This window comes from Cavia porcellus, unplaced genomic scaffold (assembly GCF_034190915.1).
Source record: "Cavia porcellus strain 051 isolate PalLab524CR breed Dunkin Hartley unplaced genomic scaffold, mCavPor4.1 scaffold_38, whole genome shotgun sequence".
In the NCBI taxonomy this organism is placed as follows: Eukaryota; Metazoa; Chordata; class Mammalia; order Rodentia; family Caviidae; genus Cavia; species Cavia porcellus.
This window is the reverse complement of record NW_026947521.1, coordinates 2,131,733-2,159,540: the sequence shown is the minus strand read 5'-3', so window position 1 is coordinate 2,159,540 and position 27,808 is coordinate 2,131,733. Positions and strand designations below refer to the sequence as shown.

At 46.2% G+C, this 27,808-nt stretch overlaps 1 protein-coding gene across 2 annotated transcripts in view; it reads left to right on the top strand.

The window, feature by feature from the left end:
• Positions 1–27,808, top strand: part of Rora (RAR related orphan receptor A) — a 648,320-nt gene that overhangs the window by 46,052 nt on the left and 574,460 nt on the right. The gene's annotated exons all lie outside the window — the stretch shown is intronic.

Genomic DNA, 27,808 nt, shown 5'->3' with positions numbered 1-27,808 from the left:
GTGTGTGGAGACTGCACAGATTACAAACATATGCCCAGATGTAAAACATCTGGGCTGAAAAACTTATGTCTATGTCTATCAGTGTTTTTCTTTCTTTTTTTCCTTTTTTCTTTTTGTCTTTTGAGGCAAGGTCTTATTATGTAGCTCAGACTGGCCTCGATCTCACAGTGATCCTCCTGCCTCAGCCTCCTGGGTGCTGGGATTATAGGTGTGTGCCAATGTTTGAGAGCCTGGTATCCTATTAATAAGAGGTCAGGCATGGATATTGATATCATAAGTTCTGTAATTCTTCTCATGGTGTCTGAATGCCAACCATAATTTCAGGAACAAGAATTACAGTGGCCACTTTCAGTAAATGATCCTGTGTCCCAGATAATATGTGAGGTACATAAGATGCATTATCTCTTTTATTTTTTTAGCTACACAAATTTATAAAATAAGTCCTATTATTTTCCCAGTTTTACAAGTGGAGCAGGCTCTGCCCAGGTTCACACAGCTTAGCTGCCTGGTTTTAACCAAGCCATTCAAATATAGCACAGGTGTCGACTGGTTCACTGAGGGGCCTGGAGATCTCTGTATAGGAGACAGGACACACTTGGAAAACCGAGTTGCCCCTGGGCCATCTCCTTTGGGAGACTAAGCTTTTGTTTTGGTCCATGTGAGAGAGAAGCCATCCCAGCATTGACGAGCCCGTTACTCAAAGGGTGGGAGGGCATCAGGCAGGTGACGGGCTGCCATCCAGAGAATGCTGGAATGCACTGTCGAAGCTCCTGTCCGTGGCAGGAAGGGCAGCATTTAATAAGAAAGCACCTGACCTGGTTAGCTGGGAATGTGTCTGGTGCCTGTTAAGTGATAAAAGTTTCAAAGAACAAAAAGTGTGTATGTCTTCCAGTTTTGTTAAAGGAGGAATGTGTACATATGTGTGTGAGTACATGTGTGAATTTGAGAAGTAGTATGATTATGTACACATCATACCATTGATATTGGTGGCTTGGGGGGGGGGGTGTCCTGGGGTTAGGGTGAGAGAGGAGACTTTTTAGCAATCATGATCCTGTAATGATCCTATTTTCTTACATGATCAAAAAATGAAAACCAGGCCTGGGGACTTAGGTCAGCAGCACAGTGCCTGCATGGCAAGCGCAAAGTTCTGAGTTTGATTCCCACTATCCCCTCCTCACCAAAATAATGAAAACAAACAGACAAACAAAAAAAGGGAGGTCTGATTCACAAGAGGGATGTACCCACTGCTTATTTGCTGCGGGATCTGGCAAACACCCAACACCCAATCTTCAGTTGTCCAGGTCTCCTTGGTCTTTTGATCTGTGACACCTTGGAGGCCTTGTGCTTACCTGACACCTGTGCTCCCTGAGTCACAGGCTGGCACCCAGTATACTTTCTGCTCAGACTTTTCAGAACCAGGGACACAGTCCCCAGGCCTTCCTCAGTTTAGAGGTGCTGTCCCCACCCCAGGACCTTCACCTGGGGCTTGTGGGAGGACTTCCTAGCCATGCAAATTTGCATCCTCCACATAAGTGTTTTCCAGCCTGCACCTTGCCCTTTCCTTTTTCCATCTGTATTTTGATATCATTAATTGAACACTTGTAAAATCATTAGGATTATTAAAAATTAGAGCAGCTAAGAATGTGGGCTTTGTAGCAGGCAGATTTTTCAAATGCCAGCTGTGCTCACTGTGGGCAAGTTAGTTAACCTCTCTGAGCTAGTTTCCTCATCTAGCACACAGTGACAAGATCACCTTGGTGGGCTGCCGTGAAGACGAGATGTGCAGGCAGTAGAGACTTAGGCCCTGGAGTGGAGTAGGTACGCAGGAAACACTTGTTGGGAACCAGGAGCAGGTGCCTGGTGGGAACATGCAGTTGGACGGCAGGGCAGCTGGAAAGGTGGACTCAGGCTCAGGAGGCACCTGCCGCATTTCAGGTGTGAGAGCTGCTGACCCTATGACAAATGCAGACTTGAAAACATTTTGTCTGCGAGACAGTAGGTTTTGATCACTGTAATTAACAGACTCGCTCCCAAGCACCGCTTGTGCCTTGTAAATTCTGGATTGCGCTTTGTGTGTGTGCCCTCTCCCTCTCCCCCTCCCCCTCTTTTTCCTCCTCCTTGCCAGTAGCATCAGCTTCCCTGAGAGGGAGAAGCCTATTTCCAGGACAGTGGCTCCTCCTGGTTGCCAATAACAAATTAAACCTGCTAATCCCCATTAAGATCCTTCTATGACCACTGCCTTGGCTAAGAGCTGGAGAGGAGGGTTGGGATTCTTAAAGAGCTCACTGCCTGCAGTTGAGACACAGAAGCAGCTCCCCAGGATAGAAGGCAGTGAGCTGAATGCTTGGAGCCATGCGACCTGCCAGATCCTGGCAGAAGACAGCAGGTCGGCTTTCCCAGAGGAAGTGTCACCGAGCTGACCCACCTGCACCTGAAGATGGGCAGCACACACGCTAGGTAACATGGTCAGCAAACAGTGAGATGGGATGAGAGATGAGCGTTATCTTGTCCATGCACAGTTGTGAGCAGGACGGAAATGCTTCCCAAACTTCCTGCCAGTGAAGTTCTGCTGGGAAATGCTGCTGAAGACCAATTCCCAGGCCCTTATTTCCTCGTTCAGCCTCCATGTGCGTAATGGAGTTCTGGAAGAGGAACCTGAATGGAGCATGAGGGCCGGTTTCACAAGAACCTTGAATGGCACTTGGTGCTTTGCCTTCAGTTGACTTCAAATCCCAGAGCAGCAGACACTTTTCTCGACGAGCTATTTTTGTGCAGTTCTGCAAGGTTCCCATGGCAGATGCTGTTCAGGTGGCTGCAGGTCACCGGCTCCTTCTGAGAGGCGAGGGCAGCTCATGGTCCATGACGACCCGAGTGGGTCTCCTGCAGCTATTTTAGGTATCTTGAAAAATCTAATGCAAGTTGTGCATTTATCTTTACCCAGTCTCTACCCAGTTTGCTGAGTACTTTCTTTCATCTGGAACTACATGGACGGAGGGCTTTGGAGACAGGTCTGAGCTTAGACGCCTTCTGCTTCCTCTAGTGCAGTGTTGTAAGCAAGTAAATTCCTCCACCTGTATGCTCTGCCTTCCTGCTTTGCAAAATGAGAGTAAGAGTAACTCCTAGCTCTGTGGGCTGAGCAAAGATTCCAGTGCCTGCTGGAGACGAGGTGCTTTGAAAGCGTTAATATTGAGCTTCTGGTGAAAAAACGACCGTACAGCTTCATGTAGTTCTTTTAGGTAGCAGTAGTCAGGAAGAGGCACAGCAGAAAAGGCTTGAAGGTGAAAACCTAGGAAGCCTCAGAGGACCTGGTCCTAAAGTTGGGAGCATAGCCCTGCCTTTCCTTAACTCTGCCCCTTCCCCAGTCTGGGCTCTGTGCTTCTTGGAGGACCCTCTGACTTAAGCTCTGCCCGCAGAGTGTGATTTATGCTGGAAATAGTTCTAACAGAAAATAATAGAAAATCACCGGCCAAGAGAAGCATCAGATGAGTATGTGTATTTACTCTGGGCGCTTTTCCCACCGCCCTGGGTTATATTACCAAGAAGTTAAAAATAGTGGCGATAAGTACTCTGCGAATTGGTCCCTCTTGGGGTGGCAAGGGTCAGTGGGGAAGCAGAATGACTCCTCCACTCCTCCGGGGCCCTGAGAAATCCACAGCTTCCACCTGGAACCTGGCTGCCAGAGCCTCCTCCCACAGCTCTGCTGGTCATCCTCCCACCGGGGCGCATCCCTGTATGTCCCTGGGGTGCCTCCAGAGTGCCTCAGACTTGTGGCAGCCCCTGTTAAGCTAACTGGTTTTAGATGGCCTCGTGTTTTCACTGTGCTATTTATAACCCCTAATTTATGTTTTCATGATACTTCATGTAGCAGCTGGTCCCTGTGCCTCCTTAAGAAGGAATAATGAAATACATGGTATTTATATGGGTGGCTGTAGTGTTTGTCATTTTGCATATGGATTGCTATTGTAGGAGGCATGTAAAATTGCAAAGGGTATTTTTTTTCCTCTTAAAGATAAACCCCCAGCGTATTAAATATTCATCTGCTGTGGAAGCACACTATACCATGTTTTTGTCTCTTTCCTCCTTATTTTCTCATGGAAATATATTCAGATGTCTACAATATGTATTGTTCTCATAAAATGCTCCTCACTGCAACTGTTCCCCTGAGCAAAACTTAAAATGTCCATCAACAGCTGTTCCAAAATATGCTAATAGGCGTGCCCTTCATCCCGTGGGGTCACGTCTGAATAACACCAGCAGAGCATGCTGGAAAGCTTGAACCCTGGCAAGCAGAGACTTTGAGCTGGGAGTGAGGAGTCAAGGTTGGGAGGCGGAGATACCTCTGTCCTTTGAAAAGAAGGGCTGCCTCCCTCTGCAGCCTCATTCCCAGAGGTGCCGTGCTGGGTCTCGAGTTGTATTCTGTTGCATGGCGGAATTGGAGGGACTGGGGTGCAGGGGCAACAAAGTCTTCTCTTCTAAAGCCGAGGTCGGTTCTGTGTACTCACTGTCCACTCTGCTGGGTAGAGTCAGTCACTGGTGCTCTGTGGGGATGCAGAAACAGAGAGACTGTCAGGCCACACATCTGAGCACTTCGTTTTCCTCCAGCGGATTTCCTTGTGGAGGACCCCAGATTGGTGGTTCTCCAAGTCTTGGACCAGAGCAGGATCAGAAGCAGCATCACTGCTGGGGATTCACAGAAAGCACATGTAGGCCCTACACAGCAGTCTGCTACAGCAGATCCTGGCTCAGCATCGGGAGCCTCTGGTCCATGTATTTCCCCTCGCTGGGCTCTCCTGCCACTGCACAACAGGGATCCCATCGCCCTCTTTCTCTGTGACCAGGGTGGGCATAGAGCTATAGTGGCCACTGCAGAAACATGAGGCTGTTTGCTGCCCTGGAAAGTTGTGCTGGTGCTGGGCGGTGGGGTACTTCTGGTTACCATGAGGCCTGTAACCCACCAGCTAACCAAGTCCTAATGCTTGCAAAAAGGATAGGCTTCTGAGATGGGTACTTGTTGTACCAGTTACTGAGTCATCTGCTTGATTGGATTGAGACTTGGGTAGAAGGGATTGGATCCTGGAGGGAGGGGACACGAAGTACTGCTCATTGGATATTCGTAGCAGAGGGAGCTGTTAGGAGGTGTGGCCCCAGTAGAGGTGAGGGATCCCTGTGGGCTCATCGTTGGAGGGTTTCCCTGGGCTCTGCTTCCTGGCTGCCATGAGTTGAGCAGCTTGGTCCCACCGTGCTCTTCCACATCATGCCTTTGTCTTAAAGCCACCCCCCCCCACCATGGACTGAACCCTCTGGCACCATGAACCAAAACAAACCTCTCCTCCCTTCAGTTGTAGGTGTCAGGTGTTTTGTCCCAGCCACAGGAAAGCTAACCAGTACACTTTAGTTGGTCACAGATGGAATGACCAGAGCATATTATGGAACTCAAATCTTATTGCCTTTGCCTGTAACATAGATCTATTAATTCTACTGGTCAGGACTGTTAGAGAAATGAAAAGTATCTGTATCTAGTGGGCATCCAGTAAAACTCATTTTTTAAAATTGAAAGGTAAAGATAAACTGTCAAAAAAGATGTCTTTGTGCACTGTCTGGCCCCAAGAAAAGTTCCTGTTGCTTTCACCAAAATTTGCACCAAATGGTTGTGCATTATGTAAGTTAGAATCAATTTTTTACTCCTGTTAGTGCTGGTATGTGTGTATTGATGTAATAATGACTCACATATTTGGAGCACTTATCCTGTGTAAGGCATTGCCCTGAGGACTACATACATTCTCTTCTTCATATTTTATGATACCGTGTGGTAGGCACAGTAATGAGCCCCTGAAGGTATCCACATCCTAATACCCAGGACCTGTGAATATGTTACCTTAGGTGGCAAAGTACTTTACACATGTGATTAAATTAGGAACTCAGGGGTGAGTCTGCAGTGATCAGCAGTCTTTATAGGACTGTGTCGGGAGATTCAAGAGTGAGAGATGGCGATTTGGTGACAAGAGTGGAGGACAAGGAAAGAGAAAGAGGAAGAGGAAGATGCTGCCCTGCTGGCTCTGAGGATGGAAGAAAGGCCTACAGACAGCCTAGGCGGCTCTTAAAAACTGGGCTAAGCAAGAGAACGAATTCCTCCCTAAAGCCCCAGGAGGAACTTGAGTCTGCCAACTCTGTGACTTGAGTCTTCTGATGTTCAGAGTGGTGGAGTAACAGATTTTTGTCAATAAAGCCACCAAGCGTGTTTGTAGTTTATTACTGCAGCATTAAGAACCCAGACCAGGTGTCTTTCACTGCACCCATAGGACAGATGTGGAAGTAGGGTCACGAAGGCAATGCAGGTCACCTGCTGTCACGTGGCTAGGAAGTTGTGAGTCAGGAAATCACACTCACTTGTGAGTTCAGAGCTGAGACACAGAATGACACTTCACACACTGCCCCTCCAGGAAGAGTAGGTGACTTGAATTGTGGACCCATCTTTTCAGTGGTACTTGTGTGGCAAGGTTGGCAGCAAGGGCCACCCTAGGCTGCTGGCCAGGGTCGTTGGATGTGGTCACAGAGTCAAATGATCTGAGTGCTGTGTGCCATTGATGTGCACTGGCTGTCTCTGCTGAGGTGGGTGAAAGGAAAGCAGATATTAAAGAGAACAGGAAGTGACACTGGCATCCAGTGACGCTCTCTCTGATGCAACTCCCCCCAGCACAGCTCCATCTGACACAGCTCTACTCAGCACGATTCCATCCAGTCCAGCCCCAGCCGGTCCCGCTCCCGCAGTACCACCCCATGCAGTCCAGGGCCATCCAGTCCAGCTCTGCCGGCACAGTTCTCTGCAGCACCTCCCTTTCCACCAAAGCTCCGTGAACTACCACCCCATGTATCCAGCCCCACCCCGTCCAACTCCATCTGGGTCAGCCCTGCCTGGTACAGCCTCGTCCAGAGAGCCAGTGGAGATCCCACAGCAAGGAAAATGAAACCACAAGAAATAACCTCTCATGCCTTCAACATTAACTGAGAAACATGGAGGCCAAGCAAGGACTCTCAGGCTGGAGAACTGTGCTCCCTGAAGCCGTGGTGTTTGTAGTTTGTGGGAAGAAATGCACGAGCTGGGGAAGGTGGCCGGAAGCTCCCTCCCAATGGCAGAGCCTCATCTGCCTTAGGGGCTGGGGTCTGAAAGGGGAAGGCAGAGCAGCCGCCAGGGGAGGAGCCCTGGGGATCGGTGGAGGGGGCCCAGCAAAAGTCCTGGTCAAGGCCTCAAGAGCCGAGCTCCACGCTGAATGTTTTGAACATCAAAGTCCAACTAGGGCTGAAAGAAGCCCAGGCTGTCTTTGAAGCTGTGTGTGAGCCGCACGAGGGAAAAGCTGGAAGGTTTTGGTAAAGGCCCAGGGAGGCTAAGGCCGAGTTCAGTCCTGCAGACGCCTAAGGCAGCAAATGCCTGCGGGCAGCCAGCCTGGGCTGTGACATGGGGAGCAGGGGTCCAGCCTGCCTTTGAGCCTTCCTAGGCCCTGGCAAGAAGAAAACAGCAGTTTCGGTTTCCTCTGAGGTGATGGGGTAGGCTGGGGCCTGGGGAGCACCGAGCGCTGGGAGGGTTAGCAGTGGCCAGGGTTACCAGCGCCTCCTTGGTGAGCTGTGCCAGGCATGTATGAGGCCCTGTGTTCAATCCATAGCACTGATTTAAAAAAGAAAAAAAGCCTGGTGAGTGAGTGGGAAGAAAGGAATAATATTTGGGAGGTTGATTCCAGGCAGATTCAAAGCTGACCCAGTCACATAAATTACCTCTTTTGGCTGTCAGTTTTAGGGAGGTAAACATGACACTGTTTTGTAGACCGGTGTTTTGAGAGGTTCAGTAACTTGGCCAAACACAGCTGGTCCTGCTAGGACCAAGACTGAGGCTGAGAGCCATCACAGCTTCCTGTAGGCCACGCTGAGTCCTGGCGGCCATGACATGGCTCATGTGTTATCTAATGACCTGGAAAGACGTTCAAGAGCTAGTTAGTGGGCAAGGCGGTTATGCCATCCGGCTTTTATTAACACACAGACACTTATGGATCCAAGAAATAGCAGGATCAATGTATGATGCCATCAGGTAGCTTGCTACCTCCAGGGCTTGAAGTTGGGGTATTTTTAAAATTCCTTCTGCTGACCTGTAGTTTACAAGTTGTCTACAAGAAACAATGCTTAGCTCTTCTGGTGACTACTAATGTTACTCCGGGCTTGTACGTTCCTTTGGTGGCGTTTGTCTGAGTGACAGTTACCATGTGGTTCAGAGTGCCCCCCCAAAAAGACGAGTGAACATAAATGGTATCTGGGAATGTCTGCAGGGTAGAGCAGACACTGGAAACAGAAAATGTCAGCACTGTGTCTTTGCTGTAATTGTGCAAGAAACCTGGACAACAGTGAGGACACAGGATGGGTACTGCAGGTGGTGGGGACATAGCAGTGTGCATAGTGGGGCTGGCAGGCCCTGTGGAAGGCCCTGAACATCCCATTAAAGATCTGATGTGGAGTCCCACAGATGATAAAGTATCTAGCCCCGACAGGATGGTGGAACCAGGCTGGGTTTGAACTTTCCATCCTCCTGCCTCAGCCTCCCATGTTGGGATCACAGGTATATGCTACCACACCAGGCTAGTAGGGTTGCTTTTTTAGTACAGAAAGTATGGGGCACAGCCTGTAGCCAATGTGACTGGCCCTGAGTGGTACCACAATCTCACCACCTAATGGTTCTGTGGGCAAACTGCAGATGTAAAGGATTTAGGTTGAAGAATTTCTTCATCAAAATTCAAAGTCCTTGTCGAGCTATCCATATTCTCCAAAGCTCTGTAGGTTTATAAATACATGAATAAAAAACCTTGATGTCTTTATAATGAGGACTCTCCTTTGGGTAACAAAACTGTTCAAACCATGCAGGTAAGAGAAAGAAAAAATTTACATCTTCCGTGATACACAGTCAGAAGTTGAGAAACTCAGTAGGTTCAAGACTTGTGATGCAGGGGAAGAATTTTTCTTAATAACCCTTATAGGTTAAAGTTAAGAGATATAATTGCTGAGACCCACTCAAACAGTGATTTTTACCAAACTCTTGTTTCTGCTGATTCCCCAGCCTGGAGCGATATCATTAGAGCGAGGGCTGAAATTTGAAGAGAAGTGTTGAGTGCTTCTCATTCTGTGATTTTTGTCACCGAAGCCCATTTGAGACATCTGGCAGATACAGCTTCTTTGTCTTCATGCTCTTTTGTCATTCAGGGAGGACTTGTCTCAAGAGGGGAATGAGCTGGGCTCCGAGACACGAAGGGTGGTGGGGTGGCTGTGGGCCGAAGATGATGATTGTAGAGATGATGAGAAAAGAGAGCCTATATTTCCACGTTGACCTCTTCAGTGCTAAGACAGCTGAGCGAGAGGAAAGAGTTGGCTGAAGGGCTTGACTTCGGAGAGGAAGGCTCTGGAACTGGAGGGCCAGGGTGCGGCGGAGAGGGAGACAGGGCTGTCGTTTCAGCATGTGGCCGCCAGTTACACCCACAACCAGCTCTCCGGGCATGGCACTGACATAGAGGACTGTCTGCCGGTGCAGAAGGGACCAGAAGGTGGGGAACATGGTGCTGTGTGTGCTGGGACTCTGAGTGGGGTGGAAACACCAGGACAGCCCAAGATGGGTGAAGGTCCTTGTGGCTGAAAAGATTCTGTGCTGTCAAGTCCATGGACTTCTTCGTCTTTTTTTTTTTTTTTTTTTTTTTACATTGACACTTAAAAATAGCACACATTCGTGGAGTGCTGTGGGATATTTTCACATGCGTGTGTAATCAGCAGCGCCGGATTCTCAGGTTTTCATGGGCACTTGAAATTTTTTTCGGTACTTCTTGGAGAGCACCCTGCAGTCATTTGGAACAATTGTATTTTTCCAATATGTCTCTGTTTCTCTCCTGAGTTTCCAAAAATTGTTCTCTCAGCTTCCAGATCTCTTTCGCCTGTGACAGGAACTGTCTATCTAACCCACAAATCTGTTGCAGAAGGAAGTGTTAATTTAAGTCTCACTAGTTCAGAATTTGTGATAACTACACCGGGTGGAGAAATGGAATTAAGTGCTCAAGGGACAGGGCTTGCCCACGCAAGCTCATTCAGGTCACGGTGCCAGCCTAGCAAGAGCAAGTGGGGTAGGGAGTTCAGAGACACCCCAGTTCTACCCCCTGTTCATCTTGTCGTTGAAGCAGGATCTCTTAAGATTGTGTTGCTTTTGTTAGTAAATCCAGCAACACCTGATGAAGCAGGAAAAGCATTTACTTTCTGTTTTAGCTTCTGCTGACCCTCAGCGCTCTGCTGACCCTCAAGTTTTCTTTAAATCACAGCGCTAGTCTCCCCAATGAGGCTGAAGCACAGTGGACTCACATCCCGGAGAGTTATCTGCCTCCCCAAAACTGCTGAGAATTCAAGGGTTTGAGGACCAGAAAAGGGCACAGAAGTTCCTAGTGTCTTTAGAGTTGTGGTGCAACATTGCACACAAAGTTAGGAAAAGTACCTGTTTATACATGCCAGATTTCCCTAAGGTAACACTGTGCTGCAAAAGACACAATAGGGCTTATTTTCAGAGGCCATCCAATTTTTTCATGTCTAGCAATTACATTTATTTATGTATAAAAACTATATTTATTTGTGTGTAAAAAAAATCTACATTTATGCAAACACAGCCATGTCGTCTTCTTCTGGAACATCGTCATAGCTCTCTAATCCTGGATTCTGGCCTGAATTTCTTGCGACTCTGTTCCTGTGGAACAGTGATGGTGAACCTTTTAGAGACCGAGTGCCCAGACTGCAGCCTAAAACCCATGTGTTTCTCGCTGCGTGCCAATACTTCAACTAAACCTCCATGCTGAGGCTGTGGTTTAGGAAAAAACAACTCATAAACATCTTTCCTTTTAAAAGAAAAGCAACACACATACCATGGGTTCACCACCCCTGCTGTAGAACCATTGACTCCAAGCTTTTATTAAACAAGTACTTCCTGACCATGTCTCGGGCTTGTCATGCATTGGCGACATGGTTGTCGGTAATTTTGTGCCGTGGTCAGGACCTCATGCAGGTTGGGCTTCACAGAGTTTCCCTTAAATCAGGTTCCTTTAATCGAAGACTTAGGAGATACCAGTGGCAACAAAAATGGTGACAATTGGGAACAGTGGTCCATAGAAAAACCACGAAAAATTACAGGGACCAAGAGTCAGACAATGTTTCTTTGTTTCACAGAAGCACATTGAGTACATCTGTTACAGGCCCACAACATACTGAATGATGAAGACTCGTAGTAGCCGGAACCATGCAGTGTCGGTACTCTGATTGGTCACTGAGCAATAAGGCTGGAGCTCATTGGTTTACAGAGGTGTTTACCGCTTGTCCAAAGGCAGTCGCTTGTGTATTTACAAACAATTATAATTTACATTATTTTAAGTATTAATGTTAATAATTTTTAACTATTATTATTTTATAATTCAATACACTCATCTGGATTACAAGCGATGTACTAAATGCAGCTTATCTGGCAGTCTTAACTGGGGCTTGTTTTTAGCTTATATTATGAGGATCCTGAAAAAAATTACACTCAGGCTTATTTTCCAATTAGGTCTTATTTCTGGGGGACTGTAGAATCAGAAATACCAGCTCCAAGCATTTGGGGGATGAGAATGATTGCACAGAGCCACCAGGCTGACCTGTTGGCTGTTCCTTGACCCAAAAATGCCCATGCCCTACAGGGATGAAATCTCTGACTGTAAGATCTTGTTTAGTTTAGTGCTGTTTTGATTCGCAGGCAGTTTATTGAGCCCAGCCTCAGGAATCTGATACATTGGACCAGATCTCTCCATCACCTGCTTGCTGTGATACTTGGAGCAGATCATTTCATTGTAACTAAGCTCAACTTCTCCACATGAGTCATGAAAGTAACAGCTCCTTTTGGGGGAAAAAAATGATGGTAGAGAGCTCGCTGTGGTCCTTCGTGAATGTCAGCAGAGAGCTGCAGTGTGCTCTGGAGGTGAGGTGTCACCAGATGTCCCAGGATAAGCCCCATGGAGAAGCTGTGGTTTCTCTCTGTGACTTTCAGGTGCCCTGTGTGCCTCATTTACACATACCCAGTTCCAATTTCTGATCTCTTCCCTCAACATTTCTACCTCCCCAAATAGAGGTGGGCACGTGGAAGTATTTCTGTTTGAAGATGATGCTCCTAGCCATGCCTTGGTTTTTGGTGCTGCTTTCTTGCTCTGTCTGATTTGCCAGCTTCCAAAGCCTCCCATGTGTCATATGGAACGGAATTGCAGGAGGAGTTTCAGGCCTGTGGATGCTGTTTGCCTCTGAACAGGTGTGTGTATCTTCTCCCTCCTGTTGTGACACTGCTCTTGCGATGTTACCTGCCGTGGCCAGCTGGTGTCTCCTGGAAAACTCCTCTTGATTTTTCTCTGCTGGGCCCAAGCCCGTTGGCTGTTTCATTCATAGGTAGCCTGCTGAGGTTTGGGGCCCTCACACAAACACGTGTGGTATGCAGATGTGTATGCACTCAAGTACATGCGGAAATAGACAGATCATTAACTTGAAAATAGTAGGTAGAATTTTGGTTGCACTCCACTGAAATGGAGGAAAAACCATCAGACTGCGTCACTGTGTGTTTCTGTTGCCTCTTACAGGCTGTGATGTCGGTGCATGTATTTGTTAACTTATCACCCATTCTCTGTCAGGTCTGCACACCTTGGTGAGTTGCTGTGCTGTGTGCAGACACATGACTACAAAGACCTGCCCTGACCCTATTAGATGGAGCACACATCCATTCTGTGCTCTGCCAACGATTGTGGCCTTGTTTCTGGTTTTATCTCAAAGACTTGCAAGGACCTAGCAGCTGGTAATAGAACACTCGGTTAGGAAGCTGGGCGATGAGGCTTATAGATAGCGCAGGAGGATTGGCTGGTATGTCTAGAGAAGTCACTTACAGGCCATGTTCTTTAACGGACAACCAGAGGGATCACGGGTTGAACCTTAGAAGCTTTCTTCTACCTCACATTCCTTAGCCAGGAAAGGAGGCAGCTAGCTAGTTTAGGTGATCCAGATCTGGATTCTGTTAATTCGTTAACAATCATGTTGAGAGATCAGGGCAGCAAGTGAGACCCATGTATTGCTGAGACTGTCAAGGCTGGCAGAGCCCTTCACAGAGAGCACTCCATGTGACTCAGGGTGGGGTGCTTTGGGGACCATTAGCACTCAGCATATCCACCTGGACACACCCCTTGGTGGTTGGGAGTGTATGTGACCTGACTGGCCACGACTCACCTCTGTAAACACAGCATGACATGGCTGGTCGTGTTGCTGTGCTTTTTAAATCTGCCAGTCCATGCTATGTGAAAATCTGCTGCTGGGAACTGTCACACTGTAATGATCTAGGACTGGGGACTGGCCCTGAGGGTCATGACACACACCTTTCTGTGGAACTAAAGGTGATCCAGGGTACTTCTACCTAAATATACATGATGGGGGAAAGCAAAATGAATTCATTGAAGTGTATGGGAGCCGTGCCACTACTACAAGGGATCAATGTTTAAATTAAAAAGTTTGTTAGGATAGAAGACATTGTCTTTAATCTCCCCCTCGCTTCCCATAGGCCTGTTGTTCTCACCACTTGGCGAAGGAGTTCTTGAAGTCCTCTTTCATTTCTTTAATGAGGTGTGACCCAAAATACAGTGAATGCCACTGCTGAGCGCCATCAGCTGAAAGGCAGGCTTGTAAATCCATCACAGTAGGTCCTCACTCAGTTTACTCATGAGACTTGATGCAACATGACTTCCAGCTCTTCCCTAAAGTCCAAATGACCATGGAGGATAAGCACCTCGGGTCAGTTCTGGACATGAGGCAGCTACGACACCATCACTGAAGACACTCATGAAAGAAGACTTCAAGCACCTGCTTCAGAAAGCGGCCAGTGTGACGGGATGGGTGTGTTCAAGGCAAGAGGGAGCATTGCAGGGAGAATTCCTGGCCATGTGGCTTTTCCTACTACTAATTTTTTAAGTTTAGGCATACACTAAATTTTCTGTCGTACCTTGTATACTACGAACTAATTTTTAAGGGCACCTTTAATCCCTTTCTGATTATAGACAAAATATGTTGATTTGGGGATAGAAAACATTAAAAATATCCTAGAAAATGATCGCTTTTAACAAATGTGTATATATATCTATATATATGTAATGTTTAACATTTATACACACACATATATATATATATATATATTTCAATTTGTACATACTTGGATTCCATCTTTGGTATCAAATGGAAATTATACATTTCTCATATGATTATAAATAGTTCAAAAATATTTGTAGTGAATATCCATATAGTCCACAGTGGTTATGTGATCATTTATTTAACAGTTACCACAAAGTATCACTGTATTTTTAGGTCTCTTGAGTTTGTTTTTCTGGATAGCTTTGTAGGTGGAAACACAAATATGTTTTTGGACTAGCAGATTTGAAGTTCACATTGACTGTGAGACACAATTGCCTGTAATTAGCAACTTCAAATTATTTATTCTGTCCACAATCTAAGCTGCCTGATGTTTAAAAATTCAAATAATACATAAGGACTTTTTTTTTTTTTTTGAGATTCTGTTTTTATACTTATGTGAGTCCTGACCAATAGCAGAGATAAGAGCAGACACGATAAGGAAACATTGAGAAGAGATAGGAAAGAAAAAAAAATGGATGGCGATGGAGCTCACGCTCTGGGGATGTGTGTACATTGTTACCTCATTAAATCATCACAGCGAGTCTGAAATGAGTGGCATTTGTCCCCATTGTAGAGGGCCTGATGCTGAGCTCGGGAAGAGTCTGCTCCGGGCCAGGTGTGTGTAACTGGAAGAGGGCAGCGCCAGCATTTGAATACAGATGTGTCAGAGTGAAAATCCAAACTCTTCCTCTGTACCGTGCTCCCTGAACACTGCTGAGCCCTGCGTCATGGTTGCTGCTGCCAGCTTCCCAGTCATGTCACCATTTGGCTCTCATAAAATTCAGGACAGTCCCCAAGAACAGTGGCTTTCTGTTTCTTGGAACCCCTGGGGGGCTGGGGATTGACATGGGATCCATGGTCCTTTCAACTCCTAGCATCATCTCTCTTCCTCCTACTTCAGCAGAACAATTCAGTTTCTTCATGTTTTCTGTATCTGGCTTCTGTGTAACAAGTTGCCCCCTACTTACTTTTGCCCCTGCCTTCCCTGCAAATGCACCAGAACACCCACCCCGAGGCTCCCCTGGAAGTGTTGTTGATTTGCCATGGAACTGATCCCACCAGATCAGTGCAACATGGGCTTATTAGATTGCATTCCTCCTTCTGGCCTTCCCAGATTTGCAGTGCAAATCTTCACTCATTGAACCAATTATTGATGAGATTTAATGAAGGAATGAAGACCATTCTCTTTATGACCACCTGGGATGCCCACTCGCAAGCTACCTTTTTTTCTTGTGGTAGCACTAAGAGACCACACAATTCTGACCCTCTCCCCTTGGCCTTTATTCCTGTGTAATTCTTGTGCCCTGCTCTTACCTCCTATCACATCATCCCTGCCTCTTCATTCATCAAACAGATCTTTTCCCCCACCTTCTCACATTTGTACATTGCTGTTTTCCAAGAGATTTTACACTTACTTGAAATACTAATAAGAATACATTTACTTACTGAATATTAAACCTCAATAATAAGATTCTACAGTGTTAAATGTGGTTCAGCATTAAAACAACATTGTTGTAGAAAATGTGCGATGTGACATGGACTTGTAAATTATAAAAAAGTTATCTTTCTCACTTCATAGTTACTTTACATATTTTACCTTAAGCTAAAGACCCAGTGAGATAATATCTGTGCACAGGAGGCTGCTTTATTCTCACTGGTGATCAGAGGTAAGTTTATGCCTTTTTGCCGTTGCCACTGGTTTATGCGAGCCAAGTCGTTCATGCTGTGGGTTAGTGACAGCTGTCTGACTGGGAGGGCTTTTATGTGTTGCACTGATTTACTTTTCTGTGGCACTCTGACCTCATTTAATTTGCTCTTCCTAAGAACCTTTGCTGTAGGTATGTATAAGTGTTTCCAATTCATAGACAGATACTGAGGCCACACAGTTGTTGATTAGAGATGAGACTGTATTGAATGACCATCTACCTTAGTGTCTATTACACAGTGGTTTACTATTTAGTGGTTTGCTATTTAGTGGTTTGCTATTTAATGATTTACTATTTAGTAATGGTGTCTTATACCATCAGATCTTCACCAAATGAGGATTCTTAATACACATACAAATCCTAACTTGGACAGGCAAATGACTTTTGTTCACAATGGAAAGCTACCTAAACTGGTAAAATACATGATGTCCACAGCATCACTCTGGTGCATTCCCAATGCGGTGTGATGCCTGCAAACCTTCAGTGTTCCCCACTGTTGGTGTGCCACCTAAATGCATGAGTGTGATACAGTGTGGTATTTTGGAACACAATGTTAAGTTTCCTGATTGGAAATGTTCTTGAACTAAAATATCCTCTGTGACAAGCTTTTTTGTGGTTATAAAAAAAGATCAGCATCTCACAGGTTACCCGATCTGCTAATTACTTAGAATTCAGATCAGGTATCTGTGGTGAAATTAACATGCAATCACCATCAGTTTTTGACAGTGGCTTCTGACTGAAGAAAGGAATAGTTGTAGGTGATAAACTGGTTAGAAAGGAAAAAAAGAGAGATATGTAATTTCAGGGTGAAATTTTATCTGGTAGATAAATGATGCCTTAATGATATTCTGCCAGGGAGATGGTGAATAGAAACACAAAGTTAGTTCCTTAGGACCAGGAAGCTGTCTTAGGGTGTCGCATTTCATTCAAAGATGCTGATAAATGGGACTGGGGATATGGGCATTTACCCCTTTCATCTCATGTAGGAGGATCTGTGAGAGCGCGTTCTATTCCAGTTAACAAGGTAAGAGCTCCTCGAATTAGAAGCCTTGATGTACGTACGTGTTTACGTGTACCTAGCTGTGTCCAGGGCTGGCTGTCTAGGTGTCTCTATATGTCGCTCTGAGCTTGCGGTTTACCGAGGTCAGAAGATCCTGGATGACTGCAGTTGGATCTGAGGAAATATCCTCTGCATCTGCACCCGAGCTTCCTTTGGTACCCTGTGCCCTCGGCTAGAGGAGTTGAGGCAGAAAGTGAAATCTTAGCATCATCTTTTCTTTCCCGCCTCTCCATTCCATGCTGCCTCTAGCCTTCAAACCACACAGCCTGTGCTGAGAATGGCTCACCCTCCAAAAGCTATGGAGTCCCTTTATTGGCAGAAGTACACAGGCTTTCTTCAAATATTCCTCAGTGTATGTGACATTGTGCCCGACAATCCTAACCAGAAACTCTTTCTTAGTCTCTTTGGATGTCAGTTCTGGTATCTACAAACTGAGAAATCTAACTCTATGTCAGAAGGTTGGATGAGAAATAAATAAGCCTATATTGGGGATGAAATTAGGAGAGTGACTGGCTTTTATTAAGAACTTAAAAATTGTTCAGTCAATAAAGGCAGAGTCTGTTGCCGAAAAGGTAATGAGGTAAGTAGCCATTTAGACAACAACAGCGGGTTAAAAATAATGTGCTGTGGACCAACACGAGCTGGTCTGGAGGAGGAGGAAAAGATCTGCATGCTGCAGATCACCCAGCCCTTAGTGGGTCTAGAAAGTTGGGGGCCCAGGCCTCACCACGCCTCCTGGCTGATCTCCAGTAGCTGTGAACTTGCAGGGAGGAGGAGAAAGAGGTTGTCAGGCCTTCACTTAAGCCAAGTCAGATCATCACACATTTGCCCACTGTCACGTCCAGCACCCTGGGGACCACATCTGCCAGGGTGGAATTGCTTGTCCCACGCTCTGAGGACAAGGACTTGGCGTCTGAGTTGGACATGTGGTCAACACGCTGTTTGGGATACTGGTCACGGCTGACTCTTCGGGAAGGGAGCTTGGTAAGATTTCCCGCAGTGCAGTGTGCAGCTGGGGCTGGACTTGGCAAATCCTCCTGTGAATCAAACCGTGGCTTTCCCTGCTCTCTTGTGTTGGGGTTTGGCCCTAGCTGAGCAATGCACACATGCTTCAAAGACCTGACACCACAGCACTCTGCAGCTCTGTGTTTTCTGCAGTCCCTAAGCCAGGGCTGTTCAGTAGGCTGCATGTAAAGGATATCAGGTGCCTTTTAAAACGTGTACTAATGGAAGAGTTTGGTGTCAAATTATACATGAAGGTTTTTTTTTTTTTTTTTAAATCACATCATTTGTGTATATTCAGTTCCTTTTATAGCACCTAGTGATGTAGGGGGATGAAACTCCCAACCTACTATGTCTGGTAAGAGTTCGTGTTCTCCAAAATCAAAGAATGAATTTTAGGAACAACGGAGGTTAAGACCAGAATATATTTATAGAGAGAAGGAAAGCTTCAGTCTGAGAGAGACAGAAGGGGTCTAAGTGGGTTGCCAAGGACTCTGTCTTTTCCAGGGACTTTTATAGAGTAAAATCACGGGGTGAGTTGGGTTCAAGGTGGGGAAACTGGGAACTCGCAAGGCAGATGGGCGTAAGGTGGGACAGAACTATGGTTAGCCAATAAGATTAATAGTTCAGGTAAAATTGATTACATTAGGGACAAATGGGGAAGCAAGTCACATAAAAAGGATGTATTTTTAGAGAGCCTTGACTCTTCCCTAGGGAGATGGAATGGTGACTCTTGGCTTCTTCAGGGTGATACGGAACTATTTAGTCCTTAGGATATGGATGCATTTGTTTGATCTTTTGTCTGGAGGCCTGGCCTACAGCAGGAGGTGTCTGTGTCCTCCCCGCCCCCTACAGTTGCAAGGTACCTAGGCTTCTACAGGGGTTCCTTTGAGGACCTCACCCTGTCTCACTGTCTATAATATTTCTTTCTTTCTTTCTTTTTTTTTAATCAGAACCAGGGATCGAACTCACGACCACCTGCTTGCAAGGCAGGTGCTTATGCCGCTGGGCTAAACCCCCAACCCTGCCTATAATATTTCTAACAAACTCAGCTGCATGTAACACTAGCACCTGGAGGAGAGGAGTCCCTTAAACCTTGGTTACTGGCAAACACTGGGGTGATAATCATAACTGGTGACAAAGTGCTGTGAGAATAAAGTGTCCTATGTTTGTGCAGCACAACCACCTGGCCCCGTATAATAATTTTGACTTCATGTTCCGGTTGCATCTTGATGATATCTCTGAGTTTACACAATTAGCTCCTTATAATTAAAAGGCCTTTTTCTTATTCCGGTTACCAATGGAGCACAGAGTTGCTAACCTCTCTGTCCAGTGTGGGTCACAGAGCTCTTGTTGCCACGCTCGGTGCTGGCACTGTCATGGATCGAAATCTCTCTCATTCATGGTATTGCATATCTGTATGCCAGAGGAGCTATTTTTATTTGCCTAGAAAGTGTCAGAACCTAAGGTTTCAGAGGGTAACATGTAGTCCCATTTGGCTAAAATATTGATTTTGGTCCTGTATCGCATAAACACGTATGGAGTTCCAGATGCCAGGTGCTTGCTTAATTAAATATTCTCTTTAAGATTTACTACACATACCATGTGGGGCTTTTCAGTTTTCTAACACTTGGAAAAGGATAAATTATACTTTGCCTTGAGATCATATTGATCAAACTATTGTTTGGGTGATTTAGAAGGAACTGGAGGCTGTGGCAATATAGATTCCTTAGTAGGAAACATCCTTCTCGTCGTTCCTTACAAAAGATAAATGGTGTGGAGCTGAGTCTGCACTGCCCATATTTCTTATCCGGGAGACCCCTTTTCAAGAGCATATCCTTGATAGGAGCTGGTACTAAGCCATGCAAGTGTGGTCCTGACAAATGTATCCCCTTGTCTTCACCTCGGATTCAGCATCATCTGTAATATGGCTAGTCGGAAGTAGAAGCTGGTGCTGAGAGTCTTTATCATCCCAGGCCTTGGCAGCATCTCAGCTCCCTAACCTAAATGATGGCTTGGAGAATGCCAGGGCTACCTACCAACGCGCTCCTCCTTCCCAACCCACTGCCTCTCCCTCCTAGGGTCTCAGACTTCCTGTTTGCTTTTCACTCCCACGGATTCCTGCTGGGCTGTTCTCTGGCGCCATCTCTCCAGTCTCTGGGGACAATGATAGAGAGGAGCTGGAGCTGGGTTCTTGCTAGGGCTATTTTATGACTCATGTACTGTAGGGGGTGCTGGCCTCCAGGAGGGAAAAGGGAACTTCTCTTTGTTTCTTCCTTTCTGCTTGCAAGGCACAGCTCAAGGCCCCTGTCATCTCTGGCAATGCCTTTTCCGCAAAAGTAGGAAGTGGTATTAGACTCTTTGCAAAAACACAAAACAAACTTAACAGCTCTAGAATTATCCTAAGAATGGTAACTGGAACCAGTTTCTAAATATCTTAATATATCTCTTCTGACACTCACCCTTTTGCTATCCCTGCTTTCCCTCTGCTTCACACTCTTTAAAAAAGAAAGAGAAATGACAAGGACCTGGCTCCTCACCCAATAAGGAGTAGAAACAGTCCTTTGGCTTTTGAGCAGCTCATGATCCCTTTTTTCCCTTTCTGCAAACATTTCAGGGACTATCTTCCAGAAAAGTCATGAGTGCAGAGGGTAAGTGGTTGCAGCTGGTTTAACACCCTGTTGGTTGGGTTCAGAAACACCAGGGGCATCATTCTCTGTAAAATCCATCCTGTTTTCTAGAACACGGGCAGAGAATACACCATCGTCATCGTCGGTACCTGCTTTGGCGCGGTGAGAGCACAGCTGTCCCCCTCCACCTCGAGTATGCTGAAGAAAAAGCACTGCTGTCTCGAGGTGTCTGGATCCTTGGATCTGGGCCCAGTGATTCACCCTTTGCTGTTTCTAAACACATCATCTGCCTTTGTCAAGTTTCTGCTGTGGTTGGATAATTAATGTTATTGGAGGAAACTATGAATTTTTTTCCCCTTGCAGCTGAAGATGAGACAGTTTGTGAAGCATCGCGCAAGTGTGTTTTGTTGAAGCTTTCCCATTTGAACAGGCACTCTCGCCCAGTTGCCCAAGGAATCTTCTAGAATCCTTGCTCATGCTGGAGGCCACAGAGCCCCAAATAGCCAAGATCCTTTCGAAGAAGGGAAACTGAGCAACCTTTCTAGCTTTTGTTCTTTGACGGTCTCTTTTTTTTCTTCTCAGTTTGGAAACACTCTCCATGCCTTTGCTGGAGTTGGATTTGGCTGGATTTACCCTTTAAGATTTCTCTGCCTGAAGAAGACATATTTCTTCTGATCCCATAAGTCTGTGAAGTAATAATACTTTCCAATCACTACTGTACCCAAACACACCTTTGCCCTACTGACCTCCCTGTCACAGTGCAGAGGCAGAGCCATCACTGGCCTCATTTCTGCCACAACCAACACCATCAGTGACATTTCCACACCCGTGAGGCGTAGACTTAACAGGTGCCCTGACTCCAGCTCTGTTTTCTTCCCCACTTGAAGAAATACATCCAGATGCAATGCAGTTAGAGGGCCTTTACGATAGGATGAAGGTGGCTGTCCTCTAACTTATGAAGAAAAGCTTCATTATTTGGCAGCCTTAAATTCTGCACTGTTCTTCTGAGCCGCAGTGACCCATGCCCATTGGTATGGGTCCCCTGGAGTCACTAGGAGTCAGTGCAGAGGTCTTCCCTGGCCCTCTTGCCCAGGGACACAGTTGCTCATGGAGCACTGTGGCTTGCCATGCCTTAGCGATTACATTTTTCACCTTGAAATCCAGGGCCCCAGGAGTCTTAGGGGTCCAAGGGTCCCCAAAACCTGCCTGTTAGCAGTTGCTTAGTGTCTTGGGGAAGTTTGGTGTGGATATGTATCAAGTCATTTTTACTTGTGGGTCTTGCTTGTCTGTACTTTCCCCTTGGTATCCCTTTCCATCTCATAAATAGGAATTGTTAAGAGGAAAAACAGCATTCAGAAACACCAGAGTATTGTCGTTGGTGGAGAACAGTGCCTTCCAAATGGGCTGTGGCCTCTGCGGAGATGCCTTGTAATTTGGGGCTGAGACCAGGGTGAATTAATGCCTTGGTATTGAAGGCTGAGGGACCCTGAAGAAAGGATTTGGGGTGGAGTAGCAAGCTTGGAACCCCACCCATCAAACAGAACCCCTGCTTCCAGCCAGTAGGCCTTGTGAGCGAGGTGTCTAAGGGGCTAGAAGTGGGTCGGCCTTGGAACTGTGTGCTGGGGACAGGATCGATGGATGCCTTTGAGCAGAAGTGATAACATTGCGTTCTGCTCTAGCCCGGGCCTGCCTGTCATTGTGTGCCCTTGCTTAACACTTTGCTCCTGAGGGTTCTTAGCAATTGAAGAGGGAACCCATGCATGAAACCCACAATGCAGAATCTGCAAGGTCATTACCGACGCGTGGAGCTATAGAGAGGAGTCAACGGAATTTTAGAGCTGGAAGAAAATTTAGAGCATGTCTTGGGCAAATCCCCTCATGCAAGTCAGTTAACAAAAATTATAAAGCCAAACATTCAAGTGGATGCCCTGTAATTAGTAACTGGCGTTTGAGGTATTCAACAAGGTAATAAAGCCCATTAACAGCCGTCAGACCCACTGTGTTTCTGGCACTGCTAGTGGGTTAGCAGCTGCTCACTGGATGAAGAGGCTGAGAGGGAGAAAGTGTCTCCCCAAGCACATTGTGCTCCATCCAGGCTGTGCCAGTTGTCCCCACTTCCTCTCTGGTAATGATTAGCAACATTTTCCTGGCTCCTGAGGGGCTCGCAGAAGATCAAAGCATTGTGGGATAAACACAGTGTAAGCTCATTTAAATGAGGAGTGGGTAAGGGGCATGCTCATGGCATTTCCAGGGTAGAGGGCAAGCTCCTGGCCATGGCATTGAGACACAGTCCTTGGGGGCTCCATGTGTTTTCTAGAATCTTCCCAAGGCCCATCCTGTGCTCCTGGGCCTGGGGTACTTGTGGGGCTCCCAATCGTCTCATGACGTCTTCCGATGACTGTGCCAGGATACTTTTTCTCCCTTGGTCAACCTGGTCCAGTCTTACCCTTCAAAGGCCACTAGCTGTGACTTCTGTCTTCCCCTAGCTCCGTCACCCCTCTGCCCACACAGTGCTTTATCTGTGCCTCTTCCTCTGTGAGTTGCTTGCTTGCTTTTTTACTTATTTGACAGTTCTTGGCTCTTATGTTCTTGACTCTCTTCCATCTTAACCCATATAGGCTGGCATGAAATAGTTACCTTTTAAACACCTTTGTATATATATGGATAGATGTCTGTAGATAAATGTCCCAAAAATCCGCCTTCCTGGTTTTATTTCTATATAAATGTGAGTTCTGTTTTGGATAGTAAATGCCTGGGCACCTAGAATACCATTTAGCATATAAGAGGTTTCAGTAAATACTTTTTGAGTGAATGAATGAATAAAACACAATAGAATGGCTTTTTTCATAAGTACATTTTAACTTACATAAATAGTAGACTTTTGCTCACTCATGTGATTGGTGTGGAAGAAAGCATTGGGCCTGTAATGACCCCTTTCCACACATGGATTGACATGAGTTCCTCTCCATTGGAACTGCAGGCAGCCACTTCATACAGGAGCTTCTTATCTCTGAGAATTGGACAGCAGCTCAGTCATTTCTCCAAGTTCAGAATTGGAGAAACTTTGAAGAGTGTGCACTTTAAGTGCTGACTTTGGGAAAATGTCCACTTAGAATATGTTATAGCATTTACTTTTTCCCACTGTCTTTCCTGCTTTATCATTGTCCAACAGGCTATTTGGGCAGAAGAGATGGGGGACGTGCAGAGAGAGAGAGAGAATGTTTTTATGTGTGTGTTTTATTTTTAGTTTGCATAGAAAGGAGGGAAGCTATTGCACTATGAACTGTGAAATGGCGCTGGAGTTCCTCCTAGCTGCTCTCCTGGTGGGAAAGATGCATAACCCTTTTACTCAGCCCTGAAGCACAGGGGACCCTGTGTGAGATACGCTTTGGCCCCTGGCGAGACCAAGCACCTGCCAGTGGTGAACGCAGGCCTGGAGGGCAGATTGCTTTGTGTGTATCAGAGTGCTCTTCTGTGGTAGGCATTTAATAAACAGCTGCTGAATTTGATGTAAGTGTTTGCTAGGTTCATCCTCAAAAAGAGTGTTAGAGATCAGATATTTGGAACTTGTTGCTTAACAGATAATGCCAGTGGTGCCCAGAGAAGGGAATATGCAGCGTTGCAGGTCACTGGCTGCAGTCAGGCCTGGTGTCTGGCACCTAGCCTATGGGACCTAACTTGGGGGACACTGGGTCTGTACTCATGAGCTGTGTCATAGCAGGATGCTCTGGTAGTTTCGAGTCTAGCAATGGGATTTCGCAGTCTTATTTGCCTGTTGAACTTCATTTGGTATTTAAATATTGTGATGTGATAGTGATGAAGAGCTGAGATGAAAAGGAGAAGCCATTGAAGAGCAGAAGGAGGAGGCCCGTGTGCTCCCTCAGCTAAATTGATTATTGGCTGCGCAGTGCCGTGCCTGGAGTCCAGTGGAAGAGCACCAGGTGAAGAGTGTGGAGTCCAGGTGGGTCCTGGCTCTACAGCTTAACTGTTGTGTATCTTACCCAGTTTAGAGTTTGGTGTCATTCCTTATCAGGCATGGATGGCATAATATGGAATACAAAGCTTTCCATTCATGTGCTGTCACTTGGTGTCATCTCTCTGTAGTGCTGTGTTACAGAGAAATCTAAGGCCATGTTTGGGCTGAAAGTAACAGCATGCCATGACCTGTTGGGTGGTGTCTTCTGTGGACAGTGGGTAGGGGGTTATAGCACTGAGGCAGCCAAACTGCCACCCTGGATAACGCCGAGCATGCCAGCATGTCTTCCGCTGAGTTCCTTCCTCCTAGGTCCCTCAAAGCTCTGTAGAGAAGGTTTAGTTCTATTTAGCTTAATGTAAGAAAAAAAGGAAGCTGAAAAGGGTAGCAGAAGCAATATAGTGATTACAGATAGCTACTTACAAGTGGAGAAACGGTAGTTTTGCTATAAATGCATGCTTTTCAGACCACTGTCCTTCAACAGGGCCACAGAAATGTGTGGTTTCCCTGGGTCAGATGCATGTTCATATCTTGCAATAAAGAGTATTGACAGGAATCCAAATGCCCTGCTAGAATTCTGCCTGAGCTCTTGTTTAGCCTACATGAAAGTTTAGTCATTTATGCCTCATTTCAGTGAAAACCTTGAATCTTTAAATAAGTCACATGAAGTTTAAAAATATAAGCTAGAACGTTTTTGTATATTTTGGTCTAGGAGACAGATTTAACTCCAATTTGAAATTGTGTTTCATTAGGGATGTTTTCTTTTGACTATGGCTTTAAATTAAGGTGGTTAGACATAATCATGTTAGCATGAGGAGGGCCGAACAAGGTCATCAAAGCTAGACCAAACCGATGAGCCTGTTTTGTAGGTACACGTTCCCTTTGTCCATTCATCCGAGTGGAAATGATGGCTCTGTGATAATTCTTTTTAAATTGTGCACACTGTTTTAGATACTGCCAATTAATGTGGGGCTTTAGAAGGCCAAAGAGGATGAATCAGGTGGGTGCCCTAAAAGTTTCACCTGTGATTTTCAAACAGTGCATTTTTTTTCTGCTTCTAAGAACCATGGTAAAGTGTCTCTGAACACTGTTGGTCATTGGAGATCTCTAAAAGCATTGCTTTCTGCTATGCAGACTTAAGAGTAACTAGCAGGTAGATAATCCCGTTTCTTTACCTATAAAGGGCTCTTACCATATGCAATATTTCTAAACTCTTTAAACATCTGTGGTGTTTAAAAACAAATAACATTCGAATTGGAAAAGGCTGTACTGGGCTTTCTGCTTCCCTCTCGAAAGCTGAGTTTATTTGCTTACAGGTCCCTGGGGAGTCATGGCAGAGCTTAAGAGGTTGGCATCACCGCAGAATTGTTGATTTCTAGTCCACTATCTGTTCTTCCCTCCAATAATTAAGACAACAAAGGCAGCAGAACACAGTGGGAAGTCCCATGGATATCAAAGAGGAGAAATGGGAGCTGTTATCCAAGGATTTGGTCTTCCCAAGTCAACACTTGCTAACTGCTCTAAAAAGTCTTTCTGCTCTGGGGCGTGGGGATGTTTTGTTGTTTAATTAGAAACAGGTAACAGTTCTTTCATAATGCTTTCCCTTTTGTTGTGGCTGCCTGGAAGCTCCTGGCTGGTGTTCATACAGAATCTCAACGGTTATATTCATCATTACGAGGCCAGATGTTTGCTTCCTCTTCTCCTCAGTCCTGATTTATGGCTTATCTGCCCTTTGTTGTAAACTTTAAATCCTCTCTGGAGGACTGTAGGAAAGGCAATGAATAAATAAAAGGGAGCTGATTTAGGGAACATGGGCTCTTCCTGGCAGTTGGACTGACTTTTTGTCTAGTAGGGTGGTGGGAGAACCTTGTGTGAGGAGGTCTCTGCAGGAAGGCAGGAAGCTGTGGGGCATCCAGGCTCCAAGAGAAAGTTTCTCTGAAGAATAGGGACAAGAAGGACCGCTCCTGTCAAGGCTGAACACAGTGATGCATAGGAGGAGACTTTTCTGGGGACCCCTCGCATGGGCCATCACTCACATGGACAATATGGCGGCTTGAGGACAGCTGTGTCCCTCCTGAAGCTGGAGCCTCTTCTGTAGCGAAAGCTCAGGAGCATCAATGGGGATCGTGTGAAATCTCTGATGTCTGGGTTGTGTCTGCTTATGGAAGCCACCCCTCAGCATTTGGAACCCCGGATGCAGCTTCTCTTCCTTCCTTGGAGGCATTCTCAAGGCCCACAGAGCCAGCTGCCCGATGTGAAGTCCCTGGAGCTGACCAGGGGCCATGTGGCCCCTGCCCTGTAGCCCCTGTGCTTGGCACACTGGCACGGTGAGTTCAGCCCTTCTCCTTACCTTCCCAAAGCTACCTGCACAGCCTTTTTTTCTTTTGCTCATGTAAGAAATCATTTGGCTGCCTTTGCTCTTGAACTAGATTGTGTCATCCCATTATTATTTTAAGTTCACTCCTGAGTACATTTCTAAGGACTTCTTTATAATATTGAACATTTGGCCAGGCATTATCTTTTTCACTTTCTGAGCAGAGAGGATTGGTTATGAAACTGTAGGACTGCTGTGAGAATCCTTAAGCAGTTCCTCCCCACCCTGTTTATGTTGTTCTTTCCTTTGCGGGGAAAGGGTATAGTTTACTTTATTTATTAGGTCTTGCATGGGACCAGGTCCTTGTCCTTCCTGCCCTGCTGTGTCACAGAGACTGGGGAGAGACTTTCTAATGGTGATGCCCTGACCTAGATGCAAGGTCTCGCTGTGTGCTGCCCCACTAGTCCGCTGTGCCACGGATGCTGAGAACGCAGAATCCAGCGCAGGCGCCAGCCTCCGGACAGTCCACATGGCTACCGCTTTCGGCCCTGACCCATGGTATCCAGCACGCAGAAGCCAATCTGGGAAACAGATCAGGTCCTGCCCCCTTGTGTTTAAGGTCCCTGGCTGCTCTCCATAGCCATGTTGGTAAAATGCGTGCTTCTTGAGATGACACTGAATGACCTGTCCTTGTTTGTGCCCACTTCTTCCAAGGCTGTGATCAGCATGAGCAGACACAGGGATGCCCAGGGTGGGGTCATCACCCTGAACATCACTCATGTGCATGCACGCATGCATGCAAGCAGAGGTATAGACAGGCATGCGTGTGCACTTACTGATGTGTGAGTCCTGTGCTAGCTCCGAGACCACAGTACCTCCACC